This window comes from Cygnus olor, chromosome 4 (genome assembly GCF_009769625.2).
Source record: "Cygnus olor isolate bCygOlo1 chromosome 4, bCygOlo1.pri.v2, whole genome shotgun sequence".
Lineage (NCBI taxonomy): Eukaryota > Metazoa > Chordata > Aves > Anseriformes > Anatidae > Cygnus > Cygnus olor.
In genome coordinates, this window is record NC_049172.1 from 42,147,183 (window position 1) to 42,165,315 (window position 18,133).

General features: G+C 37.0%; 1 long non-coding RNA gene across 1 annotated transcript; it reads left to right on the plus strand.

Annotated features, from left to right (window-relative positions):
• Window positions 1-8,009: 8,009 nt before the first annotated feature.
• Window positions 8,010-16,460, plus strand: LOC121069123. The gene is made up of 3 exons (XR_005819285.1): window positions 8,010-8,168; window positions 8,381-8,521; window positions 16,358-16,460. It is a non-coding gene; the product is annotated as an uncharacterized LOC121069123 (long non-coding RNA).
• Window positions 16,461-18,133: the final 1,673 nt, after the last annotated feature.

Genomic DNA, 18,133 nt, shown 5'->3' on the forward strand with positions numbered 1-18,133 from the left:
CTGATGGGTGATTTTTTTTCAGTATACCTGCCACTAGAGGGGAATGGAAGTATGCGTTTTGCCCTTGGGTTTCACAGCTATTTACTCAAAATGGTGTTTGCACAGTCTTGGGGTCCAGAAACAGAGTCTATTCTGTCACAGTTATGTACCTTCTTCTTCCAGTCTGTATCCTCTCTCAAACTTTTTTTTTCCCCTCCCACATCTGTCCCAGAGTCTCTTTACTTTTCCTCTCGCAGTCCTGGCGTGGAGAGCGTGCAATTCAGGTGCTATGAGCTGTGCAGGGCTAGAGCATGCTCTGCACACAGACCATCTTGGCAGAATTTAACTTCAAATTCTTCATGTCTCTACTGACTGACTGAAATTGTCTGGCTATTTGTAACTATATTGAGTAAGTCTTGGATGGTATGGGAAAAATATGTCTGATCTGAGAGGAATGTTGTAGAGGTACTAGAGCTTCTTGACAAAACAGAAATAACATTGTAATTAACCTGGCTGAAATAATTAATTCTTCTGAAGGGGCTTGTTCACACCACCTAATCTGAGGCACCTGGTTTAAAGATCTAGGTGAGCCTAGTTGATGCAGGTTTTTTGTAGTCAGTGGTGAAAAATAGATTCCCAGATGATGTTTCAGATTATCTGAGGTACATTTCTACTCACAGTAGTCTCTGCAATAGTATGTCTTTTGCTATTGACTCTATACGGAGCTTAGGGTGACCTGCCTTCTCAAGCAGGAACTTCAGTTAGAGGTCTAAATTGGAAGGGTGAGAAAAAATGCTAACTTTGTTTGAGGAAATAAATGTATCATTTTTTTTAAAAATAATTTTTAAATTGAAAAAAGTAAACCTGTATTTACCACAAGGCAGAAGAATGTCCAAAAATTTTTGTCCAGTGATTTCTGTTTGCTAAACTGATGAGCAAACCCAGGATTTATTATGTAGTTCTGTAGTTAGTATTTGCACAACTTAGTATATGCTGTTCACTGCCTGTGGGAAAGCAGTTGCTGGATAATTAATGTAGAATCACAGAATTGTAGGGGTTGGAAGGGACCTTGAAAGATCATTGGGTCCAACCCCCCTGCCAAAGCAGGTTCCAGGTAGACAAGTAGCTAAGACTGAAGAGGCATTTGTTAAAGTCTCCTTTGAATCATTGAGTTCCACATTCAGTAAGACAGAAGTGAGATTAAAAAGAAAATGTCAGAATCATCTTTTATTGATCACCTAATTCAGGAATCATGTCATTATTTACAGATATTAAAATCAATTCAGAGGACACATTGGTCAGAACAAGATTACCATCTGGTCAAATTGTACAAATTTAGAAAATAAAACAAACTTTCTGTTATATGTGTTTAGTGATTAGTAAGCTAGTGATGCTGAGCTGTTAGTTACACTGAGCGTTACACCAGAAAGTAGAGGGAAATCAATATTATGATCTGTGTATTCATTTCATCCATGGAATTTACTCACAATGATTCAGTGAGGGACGAGGAATGAAAGTTTTTGATAATGACTATCTGTAAGAAATATTAATTACCTCTACGATGTATAAACAGGCCTGTATTTTTCATAAATTTTCTTGACCAAAGTGATTGACCTAAAACCACTTGATCCCAATTAAGAGTGATGAGAAGTAAGTAAGTAATATTTTTTTGTGTCTGATATGGTATTCTTTGCTTTACTGTGAAAGTAGGCTGTGAAGGGGGAAAAATAGTAGTAGTACTCCAAATAAATGTTAGGGTTTCTCACATCATGCCTATAAAGTAGCTGGTTAAAATAGATTAATCTCAACTTGAATCTGAATCAGTGAAGTTATGTGCTAAAAGAATATGTCTTATAGCTGCTAAGACCTTTCTGAAGTCATTTCTCCAAAGGATAAAATGTTGGGCAGTATTGATACATTAAACTTGAGAATAATTAATTTTTACTAAGCTCCCAAGTGAAATGAATGGAAAGAGAACAAGAATGACTTTCTGCAATTATAGTGTTACAAAATATTACTTAGAAGTTAAAATGAAAAATACCCTAAACATCTAAATGTTGTTAATACTTTGAAAAATAAAAAGGTAACAAAGGCCTGAAGTTAATGTACTAGTCAGTCATCTTTTAAAAGTGTCTCTAAAGAGAAAGTAAGGCAAACGTATTTATTTTTATATGACCATTTGCTTTTTTGAAAGTTAAAATATAAAGAATACTTGTGTATGCTTGTGTCCATAAAAGGCTAGTAACAGGCATTCACCGGAAGTTACCATCTGGTCTGTCCCAGTGCTGCATATTCACAGTGCTGACATGAAGAACAGTGTTTTGTAACCTCACAATAGTGAGAAAGGCATCAGGTACAAAATAATATTTAAAGATGTTTTGTATATTCCTCAATAGATGGACGATTGCTAAAGGAAATTAAGTATGACGATGGATTCAGTGGTTACATGTACTCATATATGGAAAAATTCAGTTTTGCCTACCCTCAGAGGTATGTAATGCATTTATGTACCAAAGCTTTCTAGGGAAGTCCCCAAAGTATCTCTATATATTTATATTACTAGATATGTACACAGACACCTAAGTTGAATGCAGCTGCCTCTAATTTGTGCCTAAGTCTGTACAGGACTCTCAGTGTACAGCTTAGGTACTTCACACACCCCACCTCAAGGTTTCATCTGGCAGGCATATGCAAAGCATGACTAAATTTCACACAAAGACGGTTTATATTTTAGCATTTTGGAACAGTCACATGGAAGGAGGAGACCAATGTTACAGTCCCCAGCTGAAATCTGATATCTCCCCTTCTAGGAGAGTGCCATAACCATTAGATTATATATGTTCTAAGATTGCACTCAATTAGACTTTTCTACAAGAAAAAAAGTGAATGTGCAGTGAACAACAGTGTGAATTTACAGTACCCTTGCTACTCCCTGCTAACTCCCCACATGGGAATTAATTTGCACATTTCAATTTTGGTAAGTTGACTTTTACAAAGACGCTTCTACTGTGTGCTCTGGTTATATACACACAGCCTTTGCTAGCATCCAGTCTCGAGCTTTAACTCACTGACTGGCATACTGAACTTTTTGTCAACCTTAGAGCCAGAGGAATGCCAGATAATACTGCTGAACTTGTTCTTCCTCTGTCATACAGGTTAGAAATTGGTGGATGAAATAACTGCAAACATACAGAAACATGGGCACGGAATTTGGCAATTAAAGAGAAGTAATAGCTTGTTAGGTTGCCTTATTAGTGTAAGTGGTCACCTGTGGTTTGAGGTAACTATTTTGACTTTACACAGAAAAGGACTAAGAGCATTCATGTGGTCATCTACTGCTGAGAGAACATTTCAAAAGCCAGTACTGTACAAGGGAGATGCTTGAGTGCTTGAGTGTGTGAGCTCTTCTACTTTCATTGCAAAGTCAGGCAGGATAATTTAAACATATTGAAATACAATATTTGAATCTCGTAGAATGATTTTATTCTACCTAAGTGAAAAATCAACATCTTATCATGTTACATGGCCAAAAAGGCAATTTCAAAACCAACCAAACAAAAAAAAAATAAGATCAGGATGGGCAAAGGGCAGGGCTCAGTAATTTTGCGAGTCATTCTTTTATGTACCTGAATGCAAATATGAGAGTGGTCTGTTAAGCATTCAGTCTTTGAATATTTCTTGAATTTAAAAACTTCAAACATTTTAATTAGCCCCTCCTTGCTTAATCATTGTATTTTCAATGCAGCTTTTAAGAATTTTGGCATCTTTTAGCGCAGGTAGCAATCTACTTTTCTTTTTCTTTTTCTTTTTCTTTTTCTTTTTCTTTTTCTTTTTCTTTTTCTTTTTCTTTTTCTTTTTCTTTTTCTTTTTCTTTTTCTTTTTCTTTTTCTTTTTCTTTTTCTTTTTCTTTTTCTTTTTCTTTTTCTTTTTCTTTTTTTAATGATTTATATACATGCACTCACACAGATAAAATCAACATTCTGCAATTACAGTAAAGACAGAGAACATAACTGTATCCTAGTGTGTTGTTTGGGGACCATCACCATACAGTAATTTTCAGTTTTGCTTGGATAATTGCCTCGCCTGTTATTCAGCCAGTAACATTTTTACTCACCCTCCTTCACTTTCTTTTCTCATATGTTAATATATTTCCACTAGACACACCTGAAGAATAATGATCCACAATGGATACGTAATGTTCTACCTATCTCAGTTGTAGTTCAACATAATTCAAATAATTAGTATTTAAGACTGTGATACTTCCTGCAGAAACTCTAAATGGCTTCCCATTCTACTAGGGTCTGAACACATTTTCTACATTAGGATATGCTCTTTGCTTGATGAGTGATAGGTGTTTTTCTCTGATGGTTGAGCAGGGAGCTTTGGCAAAATGTTGAGATTGTTCCATACAGGGAGATTCAGGGGAGTACCTGCAGGCACGCGAGCTGATGTGACTGTGGCATATCCTGTAAAGCACTGGGAGCCATGCTTACACATAGAGACACTGATGAGTATCCTCCAGAGCAAGCACCAGCTCAGGAGGTAGGTTTTATTCAGGCTCGTGTTTGGTAGGTCAGACTCAAAGGCAGTGGGGTTCCCTTGGTGATTGGTAACAGTCAAAGATAAGTAGTGCATAGTAGAGAGACCCTGCTGAGGAGTTGTCCTCATCTCCTTGAATCGGATTAAAGGATTTGAATATCTCCCAGTCTGAACTACAGAGGAGGGGAATAGAGTCTTGTATCTGTTTTACCTCAGTCCCTGGAAAATACATGGTTAAATAAGAACTGTGGCCTTCTGTTCAAATTCAACTATTTCAGTGCCCGTGTCATCCTTTCTTCTGTTGTCAGAACCAATGTGTGATGTGATGATGTAGGAAATGGCAGCAAATACTGTGGTTAAAATATTTCTAGGCTTTGCCTGCTTCAGTGTAGGCTCTGCAACAGATCATAAATGTCATGATCACATATCAAGTATTCTAAAATAGAAGATTATTTTAAGAAATAATATCAGATCGTGTATTTGGAGATCAGCAATTGCCCAGAAAAAAAAAAAGCAAAAAAACAACAACAAAAAAACCACAACACTTATGGCTGACCCTCCAAATTCTCATATGTGAATGTCATATGAATAATGTTCTTTGCATGGATAATCTCAAGTATGACTCCTCCATTGTAATTTGCTGCCACACTAATGCCAAAATTTATTGTTTAAACTGGTGCTGTTTTCACAGCGAAGCTGAATTAGTCCCCAGCCCTGTATTGCAGCATCTGGCTTCTGACATCTCTGTCTTGACGTGCCCCAGGGCTGGAGATCTCCAGGGACCCTCAGAAATGCTCCTTCCCTGGGGGTGCAAGATGCAGCCCAGCAGAATTGTGCTGCCCCACAGAAGCTCCATCACCTCGTCATAGGAAAGCTCACCTCAGCTGCCGTGTGTGGCATAAAGTACAGTCGGTGTTGAGGCCAGAAGGAGTTAGAAAGCAGTCGGCACCTAGCAGGAAGTGAGTGATCATCACCCCAAAGTCACAGAGTGTATAACCCTCCCCTCCTACTCCTCCCTGGGAGACTGACCTAAATTTTTTAGAAGTAGGAAGCATGCAGACAGGAAGACAGATGTGTACAGAAAGTCTAAACAAACTGGTTGCACTGCCCCCGTGCTCTGAATTACCAGTCTGTTCCTTGCGGATGGCAAGGATCCTCCCATTCTGCACCTGCGGTTCCTGTTGGTGTTAGGGAATTCTGCAAATCTGATGGACGTGGCCAACAAAGGCAAATTTAAAGGAGAGGATAATTTTGCCCACAGCTATGGAAGATGAGAATTATGTCTTGTTGTTTCAGCTCTGTGGGACACCACACTGTTACATATAGCACGTTAATGTTAGGGTGTTTTATTGTATCAGTCTCTCATGCTGTGTTCATTTGTAGGGACAACATGACTTCCATAATATTTATTTTAGGGTCATTTTATTACTTTAATAATGAAGATTTGGATGTAATTAAAGCCTGTATGATTTGTTTTAATAGCTAGCAGCTTGGTTCAGCATATGTTTTGATATTATACAACAGCTTCAATAGACAATGAATTCATTTGTCCCCTTTGCTTATTAAAATGCATGTGTACTTCATCAGGTTTATTCTTTGTGAATTTTATGAGTGTGGAATTAAATAATAAAGTCACATGCAGACACATGCCAAATTTGGGTATTGATTGATTATGACTGCCCTTGTGAGAGAAAGAACTGAGAAAGCAAGTAATGATAATTGTATTTAATATTAAAATAATAACATTTATATATTTAACCACATCTTAGGAATGATCCCACTACTGAGTCATATGGCATTGTTAAAACAGATTGCTGAGCAGAATAAATTTATATGGTATTATAGATTTCATGCTTTTTACTTAGTAGTTCTACAAATGAAGTTCTTCCTTTTAAAACTCCACCTTTCAATTACATTTGATTAGTCCTGTTTTTATCATTTATTAATTGGCATTCTCTGTCTTTTAGCATAGTCCTTACTGTCCTTTAGCACTCTTTATACAAAGGAATAGTTTTGCTTCCCTTTCATTAATTTCCAGTATTTTCTGACAGTGAGCTTATGTTGTCCACATCATCTGCTACAAAGATTATTTTAACTTCCAGTTCCTTTAAACTGTTTCTCTTGTAACGGGACCCAGACCTGTGAGGTGTTGAACATTTCTGATGAGGAATTGGGTTCCTTCAACACTATGTGACTGTGAAGTGTACTCCAAAGCAGCTGAAACAATATTTGGTGAGGAGTTCATAGACTTTATTGTGACACCTAAATATCATACCCCAAGCCAAAGTCCTGTTAATCAGTTTTGTTCTCCATCCATATATTACAGGGAAGAGAACTGGAAAAACACAAACTACTGGGTTTCCAATTCTGTTCCCTTTTCTCTGTTTCTTTTCAGCAGAGAAAGAACAAAAGAATCCTGCCTTGTTCCTTTTTGTTTTATTAGTGATTGTTCTAGCACAGTCTTTTGTATACCTACATAACAGCATCAGTGGTAGCCACCAACTACGCTTCTTGCTCTGGAATATCTTAAATATCAAAATGTCTTGTACGATATTGAGGTAAATACCATCATCTCAAAAACTGTCAGCATAAATATTTAGAAGTATCTGCTAATTTATTGTAAGTCCTAGATTGTGTTATCTCAAGTTTTGAGATAGTTATCATCAGAATCCAAGTCTGAGTCTTGAACGGTCAATGCTTTTGTCTGTGGTCTACCCTGCCTCATAAATTCCTGTTCTATATTGCTAAGACAGTAAAAGACCTATGGCATTTTGTTTTCATGTCACGGTTGAGAAATCAATAAATTTTTAATCGCATTTGAACTGGGTAAAAAAATAAAAAATAAAGATTAATGTACAATTTAAGCTGTTTAAATGTATAGTTGTCAAATGTTCCACCGCAGTCTTCTGAGAATAATCAGTTTATCCCCATATAAACACACACACATTTAGCCTTCAAGTTATGCTCAAAAGGGTCTTAAATAGTGTCCTTGGTTGCCAACACATGTATGTGCTGTTCCAGCTCTGAAGAAGCATCTTAAGTTTTAATTTGTGTTTAAATACTTTACCGAGTCAGGGCCTAAAGTGTTGCAGCTCAGCATTATTAATTTCTGTTCATCTATATAGCTATTTAAATAGATTAAGAGTTGGAGGGAAAAACAATCCAACAAACAAACAAGCAAAAAACTCCAAACAAATCCAGAGGTTTGCATGGCTTAACCAGTCAGAAAAAACAACGGGAAAGTGAAATGTGTCATGGTTGGTGTACATGAACTCCTATGCTCCATGGGAGGTGTGGGACTCGGTACCATTACTGGTATGATAAAAACAAAATATCCTCCTCCGTTTATTTTTAAAATGGATTAGAAACAGATTATGAAAAGTATTTTATGACGGTTGCCTGTGATAAGAAGGAACTGGATTCAGTAGCCTCAGAGGTCTTTTCTATTGTTCTGTTCCTAGGTAGGAAATTTGTTGCAGAGCCAACCATCCTGCCTCCTTGTTCTTGTCTGCCTTAGTAGGTTTGACTGGAAAAAAAAGAAGTGAAAATGAGCTTCTATTTGTTTTGCCACTGGATTTGTTGAAGTCTGTTTGGGAAGATAGTGAAGCTAATCTCACTAATGGACTCATAAATGCTGCCCAGTTTGGGAGGTAAATGGCTGCTTTTGGAGCATTCAATTTTAAGGAAAGGGCTTATTCCAAAGAAAGTCTTCAGAAATCTGTGTTGGAGCCTGGGTTTCTGGTCTGGGCACATCTCAGGTCTGAGCTTTGTCCCTCTGCTGCTTCACTATCTAGAGATGCCATGGTGATATAACAGAGACCTGTGGGGGTAGTTTTTATTTTTTTTTAAACTTTTTTTCCAGAAGCAGAAGTGAACAAATATGTGCCACTGGCTATCTGTCAGAGTGGTTACGGTGCTAATGAAAATTTGGAACGCCATTGCAAGCTGGAATGTTTGGCAGAAGCAAGAATATTTCTGTGCTGTTTATGAGGTATATAAAAAGGTCAGTGTTACTTTATAGATTTTTAGCCTTAGCAGTATTTTCTTTTTTATGATATATTTTTTCTTGTTTTCTAACAGCCATGACTTTTTATTCTGGATATGGAATGTCACTTTTTGATTGGTTGGTGTATTGTTGGAAAATACACTGTTTTTCTAAATTCCAGACACATTTTGACTGTACCATTAAGAAAACATTGCTCCTAGAATAATAAATAGTAGGGTTATTTTAAACTGTTGTCTTACATGTCTAAATCTGCAAAAGAAAGTGTGAGAACAATAAAAGAATGATCAAGGCTAAGTTTCTTTTGTTCTACCAGGCAGGTCATCAGTTGGCCTATTGGCAAAACTCCATCCCTTGTAATGGACCTACATGAATTACCAGAAGTTGCAGGTTTGAACAGTAAATGTTTCAGAACCACTATCAACAGGCATACCAATTTTTTGGTATCAGGATCCTTTATTTTTTTTTTTTTTTTGGGGGGGGGGTGGTGATAACCTGCCCCTCTGTAAATAAAGGGAAGAAAGTGATTTATTTATTTATTTATTCATTTATATGCCACTAGACAATTGCGTTGACCAGTAAGGGCCAGCATCACATAGTGAGGTAAGACTTTGTGCTAGGAATGCACTGAGCCCTGTACCGAATATAAGTAGTTTGTTCATCAATTGAAATAAGATTTTTTATTTTTATTTTTTAAATTCCTTAGTGGTTATTTAGGAGGGAAAAAATATATATTTTGTTGCCCTACCAGGTGCTTAGATGCTGGGAGGCAATGATATGTTCTGAAATGCAGAGCCGTGTATGTGTGTCTAGTATAGGTAAAGGGCTGCAAAATGGTGGTGGTTTGCATTCTCTCCTGTTCTGATTCCCTCAAAGAATCTACCTACTCTCCTTTTACTAGCTACTTTTCTTCTAAGTACAAAACTGAATGTTAAGGAACACAATTAAAGCCCGTTGATTTAAACTACATCTTATTATTTTAATAGTCAAGTGACTGTGCTCCCCCTGTGTGGCCTACAGTACATAGGTATAACACAGTATTAGCAGCTGTGAAAACAGTCTGCCTTCCCTATGTTTAGATACCTATCTGTGGCTAGGGAGTAACAGAGGAAGTCAAAACTCCAAGAATATAATGAGGGTAGAGAATGTACAGTCGGCGCATTTCTTCCAAATCTTGCTACGTAAAGCAATTTGAAGACTTGTCCTTTTGTTCTGCCACATTTACCAATCTGAACTTTCTCTGACAGATTACATACACTTAATCTCATTCTTTGAAAGACAGGCCTCTCCAGTGCTGTGAGGTTGTGGCTCAGGACTTAAATCTTCCTCCCACAGAAACTGACGTGATTTAGCCTGTATAGAGGCATAGGCAACAAGGTTAAATATGAGCAACACTGCTAGTTCCCCAAGAAATGGAGTTCTAGTGTCTGTTTGTGAAGTAGCTCTTCAACAAGCAGGAAGTGCAGAAAACTTTTCAGACCTAAATTAGGAGGTATGCTAAAGTTATACATGTCGTTTAGTAGATGATAGGAGATTTAGTAGAAATTGGTAAAGGTAATCAAGATTTAAAAAAAAAAAAAAAAATATATATTCTCTTTGCAATGGTAACATACACTTCCCAGAGCAACCGTTTTCCTTTTGTTCTTTCCAATTGTATACAATTATATATTTTGGCTGTTTGAGACAAGTGATCGGTCTAGAAAAACTAGAAAGTTGTGTACAACCTTGGCAGTGAGAGGACGGGTGTCTTTGAAAGGGCACCCCTTATTTCCAGCAGGATATTGCTGCTTTTTGTAAGTCAGTCATTGGACGGATTTCTTAAAATTATGCTCTGGTCTTGAAACTAAGAACTGTGTAGCACAGGCATCGTGGTGGGTTTTTATTCATCTGATGTGGAAGTTAAATAAGGTGTCAACAAAGCATGAAGCCTTCCCTTTAGAGAGGAGTTGTCAGTACCTGCCTGGAGATGAACAAACAGATTATCTAGACATTTTGGCATATGTCACCCCTTGGGACTCTTATTGCCTGTTTTCTTTCATGGGTCTAGCCATTTGGAAGTGGCTATTGCTGTTCCCTAACTCACAGCCTATTTATAATCCCCAACAGGAGGGGAATTTGTGTTCTCTTTTCATTTATTTTAATTTGCTGACTTTATGGCATTAAAAGCAGTAGCAAGGTGCATAAATTAAACAAAAACTTAGATAGACAGTAGTCTGATGAACTGTTTCAGGGACCCAGTTTTCATGCATAAATTGTTAGTAGCCACCCAAGCTAAAGAATTTTGGTGTGATCTGTATTATTTTCTCTGTCTAGATGCAGTTGTCCTTCAGATCACTGTCACCTTCTGTCCCAGGTGATTGCATTTATTGTTTCTGAGTATTTTGCTCCCAAGTTATGGGCTTGATGTCAGTCACTTTATTCTTTCCATCATTGTCATCCTTTTCCTAGAATAATGTTTTAAAGCCCTAATTGGGAAAAAGCCCTACAGAGCAGACAAAATAAACCAGAAATGGTTGCCACAAATCAGAAGGAGAACCCCTCTAGTTCTATCTACTGTCTTTTTCACTGGTGCTTCCCATTGGACCTCCCTTCTTCAGCCTAGCTACTCTGTTAATGTTACATTTCTTCAATGCTTAAAGAAGTTTTGTAACTTCCTTACTTTTTAAGAAGTATCCACTTACTAAACAGCTTATTGATCACTGTATTGCCTTTTAATATCATTCCAAATTCTCACTGCAAGATTTTAGTTTGGTAGTTATTATTACAAGGATTTTTCAGGCTCTGCAATCTTTTGATTTTGTTTAAAAAACAAACAAAAAAAATGGGCAAAATGCTCAGAAAAATCTGAAAACCTTTTACTCCTACAAATAGATGAGTTGAGAGAAGTATCTTATGTCAGGCGGAGAATAAGTAGCCAAAAGCCCTTCCTTGTTACCTTGCTGATGAGATTAATAAAACAGTTTTCAAACCATAGGGATTAGATTCTTACTAGGTCAATCTTACATTATTTTTTTGCTTCCTGTTCAGTGATTCTTAGGTACAATTTCTCCATAGCTGGTTATTTTGCATATCACTGTTAGGTGGTATGCATGTACTTTAGAAGTGGCTACCTAATACCCTGAGAACCTGGTAATATAAATAGTTTGATGATACTTGTTTCATATAGGAAAAACTAGACTGGCACAATGTCTTGGAAAACACTAAGTAACTGCAGAATGATCTGGACAGTTGATTAGTAATCTGAGCTGGTGCTTAGAGGGGTAGGACAACATGGAACGGATCTTCTTAGCCTGAAATTGGAAGGGTGTCTGCACCACTTTGGAAAGGTGCAAGGGGCTGGAACAATTATTTTGTCGCTAGGGCTGTGGATTGGTCTGTAGGTTTAGGGTTATGTACTGCCCTGAGCCATTAACTGTATAAATTGTAATTTTTTTTATCCATATAGCAGAAAAGGTTGTTTTGAACACAAAGCTCTACAGAGGTTTGTAAGATTTAGATTCTTTTTCATCTCTTCATCTTCCCTGTTATCTACCTTGTTCCTGTCCTTATATGCTGTTATGAAAACTGCTATGTTAGCATGATTCTTTCAGCAGATGAAGCAATCAGCAACATCTATACACCCTGTGACTGGGCTAGCCAAGACCCCATTTTTCTCATTGTGTCCAAGTCTGTATTCTCTAATCCCCTTGGTATTCATATTTTAAAAACACAGAAGCTGATTTTAGCAATACTAAAGCCAATGAGAAATGCAAGAGCTCTGCACCTCTGGGAATCCGGCCCACATCCCTTTTGTTTTGAGTGTAGAATGGATCCTAAATGAGAAACCTCTTGTATTTTGGAAACTAGGAGGAACTGAACCAAATTTCTTCATACTTGGCAAAAACAGAATTACTTTTGATGGAGAACAAGCATGGAAAGTTCTAGTCTGAGAGGATTATTTTTGTCAAGTTATGACAAGTCTGAACACAGTTTTGCATAGAAATCCCTTCTCATTTTACTGTCTACAGTGACAGAAGAATACATTTATGCAACACCCCCCCCCCAAAAAAAAAAAAAAGAAAAAAGGAGGATTTAGATTTATATTCACCAAACAATTACTAGTAAGCAAAAACAAAACCAGATCAGCATAACGATGTTTATGTCAAGCGTAACAATTTTGGTTTGGCCCAAATATACAGATACAGATTTGGACTTTCTGTCACAGGTTGCCAAACATTTGTTTTCATTTAGATCTGTGTATATGTGCATGTGCATATTGACAAAGAGAATTTGACTCCAAGAAGAACAGAGGTATGATCCAAATCCCGACGCAAATCCTTCTACTAACTTCACTGGGAGTTGGATCACCACCTTAGTGAAAATTTTCAAAAGAGAGTGTCCAGAGTTAAACTATCAGTTCTTCATCCAACTCTCATTGAAATCAATTAAATCTTTCCATTAACTCTAATTGTTGTTGTATCCAGCTTGAAAAAAAATAAAAGGACAGATTTTATATAATCAGACATACAGGGTCACCTCTTTTAGGTGTATTTTGAACAGACCAGGGCATGAGAATTTAAGGACAGAGGACTCAAGGCCAATATTAACTGAATACAAACTATTAGAGGTTAGAAAGATTTGAAATCAGCTACTTTTAAAAGGGCATGTTTTCTGGAGTAAATCAGAAGTCTTCATTCTCTGTAAACTGTTTTTAGGGTTTAAAGAGGATTGAACTGTGGCTGCCTCTTTGTTGGTTCTGGTTCAGAAAAGCAGCCCTATTCAGACAGCAGTAAAGCAATGCAACTTAAGTATACGCATAACTACTTTCTTAAGAAGGGATGGAATTAAACACATGCTTTAGTGATTTCCTGACCTGGGGCTTTTATTTTCCTTCTGTGAATATTAGTGAAAGTACCTTTTTGTTCACAGGAACACTCATGAAAAGCACATTTTGAGCCCCTGGCTCAGATTTGCTTAATCTAATCAAGAAAGAGAAAAATCACATGATGTGTATTAGGTAACCAGTTGCACAATTTGTGGGTGACCATTAAATTATTTCAGATAGTAAAAGTTGTAATAACTTATAGTGTGATCTCAGATAATTCATAAACACAATAGAGATCCGTTCTCTAGTCCTGGATGTTCCCTTAGTACAGAACATTGCAAGATGAGGAATATATTTTGCTAGAAAATAAAAACACCTGAAAGAAACTTCAGATGTACTTTTTTTTTTTTTTTTCATAAGGCAAAACAAAACAATAATTGCCTTCAAAGAGCTTCCATTGTCTACACTGCTCAGAGATTTTCTGATTGAAAAGAAATACGTCCAGTCTAAACAGTCTCCTTGTGGTCAGACTTGCAAAAAGTTGTGCTTAAAGTACACCTGTGGAAATTACAGAAGAGCTAATGGCCCTTACAGATAGCTGCAGGTACCTTTCAAACAATATTACCAATTTTATTTATGCAAGCTCAGATGAATATGATATTTGAGTGAAGAAGTTTGTTTTTGTGAAATGCTTTAGAAAACACTTGGGAATACATTTTTTATGTTTTATATGTTTATGTACACGTTCCATATGTTAGACAAACTTTGACAAACTTTTAACCAGAGATTTCTGGGTCAAATGACCTCATTTATTATTTGTAAACTAAGCTATCTAATCTGGCCCAGGGTCTTTTTATCATATGGTGTAAATCAAATAAACTCATCTGTTCCTCAGGCTTATAATTATAGGGAGTTTTCAACTCAACAGTTAAATATGAGCTCTGTTCAGCATAGGGCCAAAATGGATCAGAGATACTACAGAAGAGCACTGAGGGCCCCAGAACTCTGCACTACAAGATTACTCATTTTTCATTCTTCTGAAGGAAGTTCTTAGCTCAGCTAAGTTCAACTGGCTATTGCTGATGCCAGCCTGTCATCCAGAATCCATAAACACCCTGAAAAAAGAGGTAGCTCTAGGAATTTTTCACTGGCCTATGCATTTCTGGGCATCTTTCACAGAAGAGGATTTTCTTTGTTATTCCAGAAAAGCACTCTGTAGGGTGAATCACCCGTATCTTACCCTACATAAGGGTAGGGGCATAACCTACATTAAGGTAGTGGCAGGGGAACTCTTCATTAGCAGTCTCTGTGCTATCAGCTCTGATCTCATGTTTGCCAGGAAGCTTCATCCAGCCAAGCAGGGGAGTTGAAACAAAGCTGATGTTATGGCGGTTGTTTTAATAGAGTGAAGACACAAGCATAAAGACCCTCATTTCCTTTTATCTTTTGTTTCCACCTAGAGAAAGATTTTCCACCTGCAAAATATCTGAACTACTCCTGCCATCTCCCACCCACATGTGAGCAGAAATACTTCCTTTATTCCCTGCTTATCAGAACTTTTTTTGGAAAAAAAAAAAAAAAAAAAAAGATACCGTAGTTTTCTTGAAGCAGATTGTACTTCAATTTATTGCAGACAGTCTTGAATGCAATCGACAACTTCTGCTGACTCCAGCAGTGGGATAATAACTACTGGGACCAGCTGTGGTTACTGAATAATAACTGCTGGGACCGACTGTGGTTACTGGATCAGGTTATTGAACAGCCTGGCTAGATGCAAAGATCTAGGTATATAGCATCTACATCCATAGCCTCTAGATATATAGCATCTGCAGCATGACTTTCTGCAACATGCTTCTCCCACTGGATGGAGCATGAGGGAGAGGTCATGGACTGTTCTAGCATGCTCACATGCTTGTTGATATAATGAGAGACAACACTGAACATAAGCAGGCTAGCTACAAGATTGTAGTACACTGAGCCCAGTGGAGAGAAATTTAGTCTATATTAATTCTTGAAGGGATAAGATAGGATCCTGATGCTTTAAAGTATAAGAGAAGTGGATCATAATTTGAGACTGGAGACATGAGAGGAAATGTTGTGCATTGTGGTATACTTTCACTCGAGTGCATAAAGTTGACCCTGAAATTAATTCAAATCTGTATAATCCAGCAGACAGAACAACTACCGGGTTGAGCTAAATCCTGCCAGTTTTGCAATTAAAATGGATTGCATCCCAAAATATTAATTTTGTGCAGAAAGAAAAGCTATTCCTGGGAAACACTGTTTTGTGGCCAGAATTCTTATATGCTGTTTTAGCTAAATAAAGATGTGATGTTTCAGAATTATGACTCAGCAAAGGTTATCTACTGTAGATGTAGCATTATCATCTGTATTTCAGTAGATAGAGGATGAATAATCATTTACCCCCTTCTTGAGTTCAAAAGTTTGCTTTTGAACCATTTTGGGTTCAGTGTTAGGTTTTGTTGATGTCACAAAGTTCGTTGAAACAGCATTTAGCCCTTTTCTATATACATTTCATAGCATAACTTCAGTATGTTGTGATACAAATGTCTGAAAGAAACAAAAATAAGTGATATCTAGTGTGTTCAGTTTAGCAGACCTTGATGCTACTGATGTAGGCATTGGTTTGATTTCCCTGTGACCATTTTACTCAGTTGTCTAGTAATGTAAGGGCAAAGTATCAAAAATAGACACAGAGAGTGCAAATACCTAGGCACAAGAATTTCTGAGGGATGAATTCTCAGAGCATGTAAACTTGATTGCTGATTTGTACCAGCTGTAGGTCTCACCTAACATATGCCCATTCTAGTTTGTAAATTTGTAAATGCATAAATAGCTAATTTGATTTCAGGTGTAACCTACATTTGTGCGTGCTGTTATTTCGCATCAGTAAGTATTTTGTGCCTCTCAGCTGTGCAACAGTCTCTAAAACTCATCTCCATTTGTTTTCTTCTTCTAATTCTAGTCTTTAAGATAATGTTTTTTTGTTGTTTTTTTTCTGCTTTTGCTAGATTCAGTATGCTAAGTGTGGAATACTCTGCAGAAGAAAATTCTTTTCCTTGAAGCATGAAGTGAGTGCTAGAAATGACCTCTGTCATTTACATTTGAAACATAACAAAGGTAAAGTGTACTTTTTCTTTGTTTACTGGAGGAAGCTACAGTTTTGACTTTATCTTCAGTTTTCAGGTGACTTAGTTGTCTTGGAGAATATGCCCTTGTTTGTGGTTTATGCTTCTAGTTCCTATTAGTGACTGGTTATATGTGTGAGGGATTCCTTTCCTTTTGTACTCACCCTGTTTCTTTTGAACTCATACAGATGAGTTCATATAATTGTTTTCTTTTAATTATGTACTTGGCTTTGGATTTGAGGACAGAAGACAAACAAACAAAAACTTAGAGGAATGCTGCAATTCCAGCTATATTTCCAAGTCTGTTTATCAGCATATTGCAAGAAGGAAAAAGTGAAACATCAGGAGTTGAAACTCTGTAGAGAACAGAGGCCCAGATCCTTGCAGGTATCTGACATGTATCTCTCATGGATTTCATTTGGAGCCTGGTCTATCCTCATTTAAACAAGAAAGCTGAAAGCATATATGAAACTTAAGTGATTTGCTTAACATTCCTTTTATTGATTTTTAATTTCTTTACATTCTGTAGGGTTTAGCATGAATAGGTATTTTTGGTGGGAATGTTACAAGTATGTCCATCCATATTTAAACTTTTAGTGATTATCTCTAATGAATGTATCTACTTTAAATATATGGTTTTTTTTTCTGTTTATTATATGTGATGGAACTAAGATTCCCCCAGCTACTCAAGATCTGAATACTGTTACAACAAATAAAATCTGAGTTTTAGTGAAAAAATGTGTTAGTATTCAACAGTTAAAAAAAAAAAAAAGAATAAAAAATCTTTGCCTTATTTTAAAAAGAAACTGCCATCAAATAGAGTTGAGAAAACAAAAAATGTGGAATACAATAAGCAAGATCCACAAGCTTTCTTGAAGTTGTCATATATCTGCTGCGTGTATACGTACATGTAACCAGTTATTGAGATTGACATAAATAGCAGGTGTGGATGTGGTGATGAAAGCAATAGAGATCAATAACCAATCACGATCCCCTTTTAGAAGTAACATGTTCTGCATAATGTTCAAGCATACCTGTCACCCCAAAGAACGACAGCTGATTTAAGTCATTAGATAGAAACTAGCATCCTTAATAATGGCAGCAGCACTTTGTTTCCCAGGGTGATTGTTAACTGACCAAAGCGTTTCTTGGATTTGATGGTCTGCTGAAGATATAAACACTCAAGGGTTTCTGCAAATCATCAATAAAGCATTATGCAGCTTCTGCAGTACTCAGCCACTGATGTTGCCAGGAACACTCATATCAAACTATTTACGATAGTTGTGAAAGCACCACCACCAGAGACCAAGTGGATATCTTTCCCTGCAATACGTGACTCTAGATCAGTGCTTCCAGAAAGCTAAATTCAATGCAGTTCTGTCTACTGCATTACAGACTCCTGTGGATTTTTCTTCCTGTCAGCTTTTCATAGCATTTTCACAATGAACTTCAAGTTATCACTAGCCTTGAACTTTTAAAATCACTTTGATATGCTTGTTCTCTGTCTCTCAGAGGTCTCATTAAGGCGTCTGGTCATTCTTGGAGCTTTTGCACATGACTTGTGTGTATTACGGTGTTGGTAGGGAATATGCAGTTTACAGTGAATGCTATGTGCATTTTCCTGAACATACTAACGTCTCTGAGAAGTAGTAGGTTTAA